The 12,687-nt window shown below is 30.8% G+C and overlaps 1 protein-coding gene across 1 annotated transcript in view; it reads right to left on the bottom strand.

Moving 5' to 3' along the window:
* LOC143045865 (FAD-dependent oxidoreductase domain-containing protein 2-like) overlaps positions 1-12,687 on the bottom strand; it is a 71,847-nt gene that overhangs the window by 58,776 nt on the left and 384 nt on the right. The gene's annotated exons all lie outside the window — the stretch shown is intronic.

Here is a 12,687-nt window from a genome sequence, read left to right as displayed (position 1 = left end):
AGTCTAGACGCCATCTAATTAACTATCGAGATGACCCTGAAAACAACCGTTGGTCACATGACATGATATAAACATAACATAAATATAAATAGATGTATGGACCTCCTGCAAATGATTTTTTTTATGTCTGTTTGATTTCTAGTTTAAGGTAAAAAAAAATAAGTTAATTTTCAATATTAGCTGTTTGATTGATTTTTTGTGGATTGAATCGGTCAATCAGTTGATTTACCTTTGTTTCACTTTCAATGTTGACATTCTTTTCTTTTAATAACCTAATACACATCAATCATGCATAATCCATCTCTAGCTAAGGAGTTTTAAAAATTGAAGTTCTAATGAATACAGGTTCAATGAAGTTGAATAATTTACTTGCAAGTGAATAATTCATCATCAATATTTCTCAGCTTATTTTGACAAATTGAACCATACTGGCTGCTAAAAGCAAATTATTATTTCTCAATTTCATTTTCATTAATGATTGAACAAAAAAGATCCTAATTTAAATACTACATACACTGATCAATCATATTAAAATAGAACATTGACAAATAAGAATTGGCTCATATATACATAGTTGAACTATGTATATATGAGCTAATTCTAAATTGTGGATTGGATGGAGACTTGTCTCATTGGCATTTTCTTATTTAATTTATATTTGAGTATTTAATGTTGATTACAAGTGAAAACAAACTGTTATAATGTTCATTTTTGTACTGAACTCTGAGAGTTCCTACATGGACATAATTACATAATACCCTGACATTTATTTCCTTGCATGAGAAGAATTGATTGACTCCAAAGTTAAGGCAGAACAGAAAAATTGACAAGCAGATCAAGTTCGATAGAATCATCCATTTTTTTAACAGATAAAATAGCACCTGAATGTCCAATATTAATTGAAAAGTTAATGCTGCATGTACCTTATACAAATTGACAATAGAGGCTTGTACAATAAGCAGCTTATCTATGAGTCAGAAATAACACTAGCTTCAGAACAAATGTCATGTAGCGATGCTTTATTTAATATCAAGTACATGGTATTACCACCTATGACAAAATATTAATTCTATTGTACAATGTTGTAGGATGAAGTTCATCACATTATTGTTTAAGGTATATATGCTGGTTTTAATGTCTTTTGGTAAGATAGTCAATCAACTTTACTTCTTTTCAATACAATCTTAAGACTATCAAAATAATTTAAATAAAAACTTTGTGAAACTTTTGATACCAAAAAATGATGTTCTGTAAAATATGAAAATATTGCGAACATTCTTTATTGCCATAAACCTACCCGATTAAATATACACCTTTATAAATTATTCTATAAACCATATTTACTAGACCTATTGCTATAGTTGCTTCAGGTATCCGAGAAATGGACCAAACCACAAAAACTTAACATTTTTCAATGAACCATGAAAATTAGGTCAAGGTCAGTTGAAACCTGTCTGTTGGACATATACACCTTACAATCATTCCATACACCAAATATAGCGAATAACTTATCGATTAAAGTATTGGAGAAATAGACCTAACCACAAAAACTAAACACTGGCCAATGAAGTTCTCCCAAACAGGGCTATATTTTAGAGAGCATTTCTTTACAATATAATAGTAATACTGATACTGTCGCCAACACGACAGGTGCCACATGAAGAGCAGGATCTTCTTACCCTTCTGGAGCACCTGAGATCACCCCAAGTTTTTGGTGAGGTTGTGTTGCTTATAGTCTTTAGTTTTCTATGCTGTGTTTTTTGTACTATTATTTGTCTCTTTGTCTTATTATTTTTTTAAACAAAGGTGTTGTTAGTTTATATGCGATCTATGAGTTTGACTGTCCCTCTGGTATCTTTCGCCTCTTCTTTGTTCATATTCAAGTTCCTTTGACATTAAATTTGGGTCTTCATTGACTGTCATACTATATTCCTGACATTCTGTATTAAAGAATGTTTAAGACATTTCCTCTGCATTGCTTTATTACTATTATTTCATCAAGACTAACAAAAGAGGCTAACAATTCTCTGAAGGCATTTTACAAAATTTATAATTGACCCAATGCAAAGACCAAACAAAAAATTGACAAGGACAGTTAAGTGTCGTTTATTGAGACAAACACTATGTTTGGGTTTTTCAATCAAAATTATAGAAAGTTTCATATTTTAAAAGTTATAACTTGAGAAAACGTCTTGCCTGTACTAGCCAACTTTGACAGCAAGTTAAAATTGAGAATGGAAATAAGGAATATTTCATAGAGACAATAACCCAACCAAACAGCACATACATGTAGTTTACTTTAAAAATCTAGATCATGGATCATGGATGATGTTTAATTATGTTTTTCAGTAGTCAGATTTACCATAAATTGATATCAATTGCATGAAGGGAAAATGTCTGTGACATCCCAAAAAACATATAGGTGGTGCTCCTGTCATTGGAGGGAAAACAGTACAGTTTTGTACACTAATATGGTGACACTGAACAGGATCAGATATCTATTTTACGAAATCTAAAAATTTACCTATAACAATTATATACGAAGCAAAATATATTGTGCACCACACTGGCGTTGATATTTGCCTCTGTAAGCACCATTTTTGGTAGAAATGCGCAATTTCAGCATGGTGCTCAATCTTCCCGCTCATTGCAAAATATATTTAAATACAAATATTGAAAACCAGATATGTAACTGTCCCAACTCCCAGACACCTGTAATTTAGTGGTATACTGTTTGTTGATGTATATCATATTTTTGTTTTTGTTTTGTACATCAATCAGACAGTTAGTTTTTACTCATCAATTTTTCTACCTTTGTCATATGTCTGGGCTTTTTATAAATTGCTTTGATAGATGGATAGATATTTTTTAATTTAAAATACAACTTGGTACATATCAGTCATATGGTAATATAACTCATTAACAATATAACTTAGAGACCTAGTCTTTTGATTTGGTGTCCTTGGTTTATGACCTTGAAATTGAGCTCAAGGTCATATGTTAATGCAACGTTCTAGATTTGACCTTTGCTTTTACCTCATATGTATTCATGTTAAAGCTATTAGACTTTTGCATTAGGTTGCAAGCAATATGACGATGAAAAAGCTAACCAGAAGTGACCTTTTGTAAACTGGAAGTAGCTAATTTTGGTAATAAATTATTGTAAAGTATGTAAAACCATACATTTTTGGAATCAGCGTCAAGTAAACTATAAGACAGTACCAGAAGTAACATATTTTAAACCGGAAGTAGAAAATTATCTCCCTTATTTATATCTTTTTGTGTAGAAACCTTATATTTTCAGAATCAGCGTACAATAAGTTGTCATTTGACGCTGAAATTAATATTCTAAAAACAAATTTTAATATTTTCATATAAAAATAGATCCTTACTTGTGGAAAGACCTTCAATTGTTCTCTGAACAATTGGTTTTTAATTGATCTTATTTTGCTGATTATTTTTACAACTGCAATAAATTTAAGGTCAAAATCTAAACTTTAAGTTTAACTCATGAATAATAATAATTTAATCATTCCATACACCAAATATAGCGAATAACTTATCGATTAAAGTATTGGAGAAATAGACCTAACCACAAAAACTAAACACTGGCCAATGAAGTTCTCCCAAACAGGGCTTTATTTTAGCAGTCAAGGGTCTAACTTAAATAAGTTATTAGAGAAAAATAACATGCATGTTGTTATTTTGGGCTAAAATATAAAAAAACTGTGATAACATATGTATGTTACATGTTTCAAAGGGAAAATATACAACCCTTAGGGAGCTACCATTTGATTTTTATGGGGGGTCTAGGATGAAATTTGAAAAAAATAGGCAGGACAGGAGTTTTGAGTAAAAAAAAAGGCAGGATGAGACACTTGCAAAAAAAAAAGTCAGGACGACAATTTAGGTAACAAAAAGTCAGGATAAACTAAAAAAAAAAGGCAGGACCGAACAGAGTGAAAAATAAAAAGGCAAGACAGAGATAACAGCTAAAAAAAAATGCAGGACAAAATTTTTCATCCTAGCACCCCCATAAAAATCAAATGGTAGCTCCCTTATTTTGTTAAATTTTTCTCTATTTCTATTTCTATTATAATTTTCTTTATGTATACTAATCTTTGCCAAGATATAACAGCTCATAGTTTACCAATCATGCATAGCACACCTATTTTATTACAGAAAATATATTCCTGCAATAACAAAAGGGTGTTATTACAGCTTCTCTATATCTCTTTAAAGGCTTTGCTCTGACTTGCATAACAATTTATTTCAATTCATTGTAAGAAATGATGATCAGAGCTTGTAATGAGACACTGGGCAAGATTCCAAGTGTCTCATTTACTCTCATATAGTAAGTTACATGCTTGTTATAACAAAGCCTTGTTATTATAGCTTAGTTTGCCCATAAAGGCCTTGTCTGTTTGATTTACCATGGTTGATCAAAATTGTATTAATGGAATTAGAAAATTTGTTATGAGGGTAATATATTAAACTACTGTGCAAAGTTTTAAGAATTCCCAAGTGCCCATTAAAGATAAAATAATTAAGATATATTTAACTGATAACAAACATATGTTATTACCGATTAATGAAAAAAGAGTAGACAGCTCTTGAAAGTGTCTTTAATAACACATGCATGTTATTTTTCTCTGATAACTTATTTAAGTTAGACCCTTGACTGTTTAGAGAGCATTTCTTTACAATATAATAGTAATACTGATACTGTCGCCAACACAACAGGTGCCACATGAAGAGCAGGATCTTCTTACCCTTCTGGAGCACCTGAGATCACCCCCAGTTTTTGGTGGGGTTGTGTTGCTTATAGTCTTTAGTTTTCTATGCTGTGTTTTTTGTACTATTATTTGTCTCTTTGTCTTATTATTTTTTTAAACCAAGGTGTTGTCAGTTTATATGCGATCTATGAGTTTGACTGTCCCTCTGGTATCTTTCGCCCCTCCTTTGTTCATATTCAAGTTCCTTTGACATTAAATTTGGGTCTTCATTGACTGTCATACTATATTCCTGACATTCTGTATTAAAGAATGTTTCAGACATTTCCTCTGCATTGCTTTATTACTATTATTTCATCAAGACTAACAAAAGAGGCTAACAATTCTCTGAAGGCATTTTACAAAATTTATAATTGACCCAATGCAAAGACCAAACAAAAAATTGACAAGGACAGTTAAGTGTTGTTTATTGAGACAAATACTATGTTTGGGTTTTTCAATCAAAATTATAGAAAGTTTCATATTTTAAAAGTTATAACTTGAGAAAATGTCTTGCCTGTACTAGCCAACTTTGACAGCAACTTAAAATTGAGAATGGAAATAAGGAATATTTCATAGAGACAATAACCCAACCAAATAGCACATACATGTAGTTTACTTTAAAAATCTAGATCATGGATCATGGATGATGTTTAATTATGTTTTTCAGTAGTCAGATATACCATACATTGATACCAATTGCATGAAGGGAAAATGTCAGTGACATCCCAAAAAACATATAGGTGGTGCTCCTGTCATTGGAGGGAAAACAGTACAGTTGTGTACACTAATATGGTGACACTGAACAGGATCAGATATCTATTTTACGAAATCTAAAAGTTTACCTATAACAATTATATACGAAGCGAAATATATTGTGCACCACACTGGCGTTGATATTTGCCTCTGTAAGCACCATTTTTGGTAGAAATGCGCAATTTCAGCATGGTGCTCAATCTTCCCGCTCATTGCAAAATATAATACAAATATTGAAAACCAGATATGTACCTGTCCCAACTCCCAGACACCTGTAATTTAGTGGTATACTGTTTGTTGATGTATATCATATTTTTTTTTTGTTTTGTACATCAATCAGACAGTTAGTTTTTACTTATCAATTTTTCTACCTTTGTCATATGTCTGGGCTTTTTATAAATTGCTTTGATAGATGCATAGATATTTTTTAATTTAAAGTACAACTTGGTACATATCAGTCATATGGTAATATAACTCATTAACAATATAACTTAGAGACCTAGAGTCTTTTGATTTGGTGTCCTTGGTTTATGACCTTGAAATTGAGCTCAAGGTCATATGTTAATTTAACGTTCTAGATTTGACCTTTGCTTTTACCTCATATGTATTCATGTTAAAGCTATTAGACTTTTTGCATTAGGTTGCAAGCAATATGACGTTGAAAAAGCTAACCGGAAGTAGCTAATTTTGGTAATAAATTATTGTAAAAGTATGTAAAACCATATATTTTTGGAATCAGCGTCAAGTAAACTATAAGCATGATAAGACAGTTCTGGAAGTAACATATTTTAAACCAGAAGTAGAAAATTATCTCCCTTATTTATATCTTTTAGTGTAGAAACCTTATATTTTCAGAATCAGCGTACAATAGGTTGTCATTTGACGCTGAAATTAATATTTTAAAACCAAATTTTAATATTTTCATATCAAAATAGATCCTTACTTGTGGAAAGACCTTCAATTGTTCTCTGAACAATTGGTTTTTAATTGATCTTATTTTGCTGATTATTTTTACAACTGCAATAAATTTAAGGTCAAAATCTAAACTTTAAGTTTAACTCATGAATAATAATAATTTAATCATTCCATACACCAAATATAGCGAATAACTTATCGATTAAAGTATTGGAGAAATAGACCTAAACACAAAAACTAAACACTGGCCAATGAAGTTCTCCCAAACAGGGCTTTATTTTAGCAGTCAAGGGTCTAACATAAATAAGTTATTAGAGAAAAATAACATGCATGTTGTTATTTTGGGCTAAAATATCAAAAAACTGTGATAACATATGTATGTTACATGTTTCAAAGGGAAAATATACAACCCTTATTTTGTTAAATTTTTCTCTATTTCTATTTCTATTATAATTTTCTTTATGTATACTAATCTTTGCCAAGATATAACAGCTCATAGTTTACCAATCATGCATAGCACACCTATTTTATTACAGAAAATATATTCCTGCAATAACAAAAGGGTGTTATTACAGCTTCTCTATATCTCTTTAAAGGCTTTGCTCTGACTTGCATAACAATTTATTTCAATTCATTGTAAGAAATGATGATCAGAGCTTGTAATGAGACACTGGGCAAGATTCCAAGTGTCTCATTTACTCTCATATAGTAAGTTACATGCTTGTTATAACAAAGCCTTGTTATTATAGCTTAGTTTGCCCATAAAGGCCTTGTCTGTTTGATTTACCATGGTTGATCAAAATTGTATTAATGGAATTAGAAAATTTGTTATGAAGGTAATATATTAAACTACTGTGCAAAGTTTTAAGAATTCACAAGTGCCCATTAAAGATAAAATAATTAAGATATATTTAACTGATAACAAACATATGTTATTACCGATTAAGAAAAAAAGAGTAGACAACTCTTGAAAGTGTCTGTAATAACACATGCATGTTATTTTTCTCTGATCACTTAATTAAGTTAGACCCTTGACTGTTTAGAGAGCATTTCTTTACAATATAATAGTAATACTGATACTGTCGCCAACACAACAGGTGCCACATGAAGAGCAGGATCTTCTTACCCTTCTGGAGCACCTGAGATCACCCCCAGTTTTTGGTGGGGTTGTGTTGCTTATAGTCTTTAGTTTTCTATGCTGTGTTTTTTGTACTATTATTTGTCTCTTTGTCTTATTATTTTTTTAAACCAAGGTGTTGTCAGTTTATATGCAATCTATGAGTTTGACTGTCCCTCTGGTATCTTTCGCCCCTCCTTTGTTCATATTCAAGTTCCTTTGACATTAAATTTGGGTCTTCATTGACTGTCATACTATATTCCTGACATTCTGTATAAAAGAATGTTTAAGACATTTCCTCTGCATTGCTTTATTACTATTATTTCATCAAGACTAACAAAAGAGGCTAACAATTCTCTGAAGGCATTTTACAAAATTTATAATTGACCCAATGCAAAGACCAAACAAAAAATTGACAAGGACAGTTAAGTGTCGTTTATTGAGACAAATACTATGTTTGGGTTTTCACTCAAAATTATAGAAAGTTTCATATTTTAAAAGTTATAACTTGAGAAAATGTCTTGCCTGTACTAGCCAACTTTGACAGCAAGTTAAAATTGAGAATGGAAATAAGGAATATTTCATAGAGACAATAACCCAACCAAATAGCACATACATGTAGTTTACTTTAAAAATCTAGATCATGGATCATGGATGATGTTTAATTATGTTTTTCAGTAGTCAGATATACCATACATTGATATCAATTGCATGAAGGGAAAATGTCAGTGACATCCCAAAAAACATATAGGTGGTGCTCCTGTCATTGGAGGGAAAACAGTACAGTTTTGTACACTAATATGGTGACACTGAACAGGATCAGATATCTATTTTACGAAATCTAAAAGTTTACCTATAACAATTATATACGAAGCGAAATATATTGTGCACCACACTGGCGTTGATATTTGCCTCTGTAAGCACCATTTTTGGTAGAAATGCGCAATTTCAGCATGGTGCTCAATCTTCCCGCTCATTGCAAAATATAATACAAATATTGAAAACCAGATATGTACCTATCCCAACTACCAGACACCTACCTGTAATTTAGTGGTATACTGTTTGTTGATGTATATCATATTTTTGTTTTTGTTTTGTACATCAATCAGACAGTTAGTTTTTACTTATCAATTTTTCTACCTTTGTCATATGTCTGGGCTTTTTATAAATTGCTTTGATAGATGCATAGATATTTTTTAATTTAAAGTACAACTTGGTACATATCAGTCATATGGTAATATAACTCATTAACAATATAACTTAGAGACCTAGAGTCTTTTGATTTGGTGTCCTTGGTTTATGACCTTGAAATTGAGCTCAAGGTCATATGTTAATTTAACGTTCTAGATTTGACCTTTGCTTTTACCTCATATGTATTCATGTTAAAGCTATTAGACTTTTTGCATTAGGTTGCAAGCAATATGACGTTGAAAAAGCTAACCGGAAGTAGCTAATTTTGGTAATAAATTATTGTAAAAGTATGTAAAACCATATATTTTTGGAATCAGAGTCAAGTAAACTATAAGCATGATAAGACAGTACCGCAAGTAACATATTTTAAACCGGAAGTAGAAAATTATCTCCCTTATTTATATCTTTTAGTGTAGAAACCTTATATTTTCAGAATCAGCGTACAATAAGTTGTCATTTGACGCTGAAATTAATATTTTAAAACCAAATTTTAATATTTTCATATCAAAATAGATCCTTACTTGTGGAAAGACCTTCAATTGTTCTCTGAACAATTGGTTTTTAATTGATCTTATTTTGCTGATTATTTTTACAACTGCAATAAATTTAAGGTCAAAATCTAAACTTAAAGTTTAACTCATGAATAATAATAATTTATTAACAGTCAAAATATTGTAGAATTACCATATAAAATTACAGAAATTTTAATTAATTGGTTTCAATATATAGATTTAGAAATAAAAAAGGTCATTGGTCTTAGGTGTGAATTATACAGTGGAATTGTGTAGAAAATCTAGTAAATAAACTCATCATAGATAACAGGACTAAATTTAGTATATATGCCAGACGCGCGTTTTGTCTACAAAAGACTCATCAGTGACGCTCGAATCCAAAAAAGTTAAAAGGCCAAATAAAGTACGAAGTTGAAGAGCACTGAGAACCAAAATTCCTAAAAGTTTTGCCAAATACAGCTAAGGTGATATATGCCTGAGATAGAAAAGCCTTAGTAATTCAAAAAATTCAAAAATTTGTAAACAGTAAATTTATAAATATAACCATATCAATGACAATTCATGTCAGCACAAAAAGTGCTGACTACTGGGCTTGTGATACCCTCGGGGAAATAAATCTCCACCAGCAGTGGCATCGACCCAGTGGTTGTAAATAAACTCATCATAGATACCAGGACTAAATTTAGTATATACGCCAGATGCATGTTTCGTCTACAAAAAACTCATCAGTGACCTCGAATCCAAAAAAATTAAAAAGGCCAAATAAAGTACGAAGTTGAAGAGCATTGAGAACAAGACACTTTCCTTTCGAAAATATTGATTATATCATCATATTCAAATCTTATCATCTGTGCAGAATTCTATATCTATATTAGATCTTAATAGAATTTTTTTAATTGGTCTCTCATCTTGATAAAATAAAAATAAAAAAAAAAACAATAAAAATCAAATCATTCTCAACTAGCTAAAGTTTGAAAAAGGTTTGAACTTGTGATAGGTTTCTGGGTATAGGTTGCAACATCTTGTGGATTTATTTAAAGGATCTTTGATATGCTGTTCTACCAAATGGACATTAAACATTATATAAAAAAATAATTCAATACACCACATTTCAACCTTGTTTTTTCTAAATCACTAAAAACTTAATAAAAAGAAAAAAAAAAAAAAAAAGAGTCCTGTTATCTTTTCAAAGTATAAGCCCATCATTAATTAGCCCCTGCATGTACAGCCATCATTTACATTTTCCACGGTAAAATGTAGTATCCTCATTTTTTAAGTAACAAAGATGTTCTCTGCAACTCTGTATATACATCCATATTGGATATTGACAAACAGGCGCGTTGCAACATGTACACAAAGATTTCAAAAGACAATAACATATGTTTTGTCAGATAAATGTAGTAATACTTCAGATAGTATCACTTTTACTGAGTTTAACATTAATTAAAAACTGAGTTGCCGTTCCCTCTTGAAGGACGCTGACACTATGCTATGGAATTTCTTTAAATGTTTCATGTATACAAACCTTTCAATGTTAATTAGGTGGAAATGTCAAAATGATTGGATTTATTGCATCTATAACTAACCTCAGTGGAAATACCACATTGAATAAATAGAGTTTAATTGGTTTGACAAATAGCTGATGCATTTACGACTGTGGTTTAACCGCATCGAAAATAAATACGAACATTTGATTAGTTTCAGATACTTATGATATAATCCAGCAAGTGATAATATCAACCTATTGATATATTTAATCTGAATTTCTCACCCTTTTCATATATCATGAAGCATGAAATAGTGACCTATTCCAGCGGCTCATCCCTACCAGTCATTACATAGGAAGTGGCCCCCCCGAGAATCTAGTAAGATTAAAACTGAAGTAATAAAATAAATTAAAAAGTGTAAACCACATATGTTAATAGTCACTTTGTAGTTATATTCCGTTCCAGAAACTAGTCTATTCCTTTCATTTACAGAACAAGCATCATGATTGTGCTGATGATGCAAACAACAAAAAAAGCTCAGTTTTCAGATTGTCAGAACACAATTGTTACGTCTACTATGCCTTCTTACCCTGACATCTTTTCTTAAGATGTCAAATTAACTGATGAAATAAGATTAAAGTTCTAAAGAGACCAGCAATTCATTCTTTTAATTTTCCTGTGAGGTATGATAGTCTTACAGAAGTCATCAAATCAGATTTTTTTAAAGTTTAACTGGGATTGTTAAGGGTAATTTTCATCATTGTCTTCGTCGTTTGTATTTATTCAACGGCAAAGGCAGTACGGTCTTTCAGTACCACGAGAAAACTTGAGAAATGCAATGAAAATCACGGTTTATCTGGCTTGGTCTCATGAACATATACCATGAAATTATTTTTTGTAGCAGAAAGGAATTTTAAAAACAATGGTACTTGATTTTTAGAATTGAATTTGACTCGGAATTAAAAGTTGAAAGAAAGAGTGTTTGTTCACTTGTTAAATAAAACATAGAGAAAAGTGACTCTATTTATTTTTATTTTCTCATTGAAAACAATATGCTTTAAGTTGCACAGACATTGTTGGCTTAGAGATTTGGATTTTCTAATGTATAGTGGGTTGAGACTGATTATGTTACAATTAAAATATATAGTGGTGGCACTATATATTCTAATTGTACTTAATATGAACAACCCACTACAGATTAGAAGTTTGTTTTTCTCTAAAATTAATATTTTTTCAAAATTTATTTATCATATATTTTAGTTTCAAAAGTTAATTTGTTACTGATGAAAATAAGATTTCTGCCAGGTCATTTTTAGTCCCAGGAAATCGCAAGGAAATTGCACCATTAACCCCAGAGCTTATGGGGGCTTGGGGGGTCCCCAAACCCCTCCCTGTATGACTTCCTTCCCCGGCATTGAGTACACATTATTAGGGCCTAGCTACGCCCCTGACAAAGTCAAATATTAAATTACCTTTTCTATCATTAAACTGATTATTCTCAAAATGTTTTACATGATTGATTGATTGTTGGTTGCTTAACGTCCATGTTTTAAATGAAAATGTAAAACTATATGTGGCCAGGTCTTATATCAAATTAACCCGTAATATTTTTCAAAACAAACTGATAAAATACATACAAGGGTATGGGTTAATGTTAGGCTAGCAATGTTATCCATAAAGCAATATTAGATTTTTAATTAAAGAAATAGACAATTATGGACCTATTCAAGTACACCTAAACATATTCAAGGGTGCGCTCAACTTTAATGACTAAGCATGATTTTAATTTTAATAATAAAAAGTTGTTTAGGAATTTTAATTTACATTAAATTGGTTATCAGAACATAAAAGATCACACGAGAAATCTTCAATAAAATTTTGTATATAGATCTAGCAAAACAGCAAAAGTAAAGATTTTTCAACAAAAATCTCGTCTA

The sequence above is a fragment of the Mytilus galloprovincialis genome, chromosome 9 (genome assembly GCF_965363235.1).
Source record: "Mytilus galloprovincialis chromosome 9, xbMytGall1.hap1.1, whole genome shotgun sequence".
Classification (NCBI taxonomy): Eukaryota; Metazoa; Mollusca; class Bivalvia; order Mytilida; family Mytilidae; genus Mytilus; species Mytilus galloprovincialis.
Note: the sequence above shows the minus strand (reverse complement) of the source record. Positions and strands in the feature narration are given on the sequence as shown.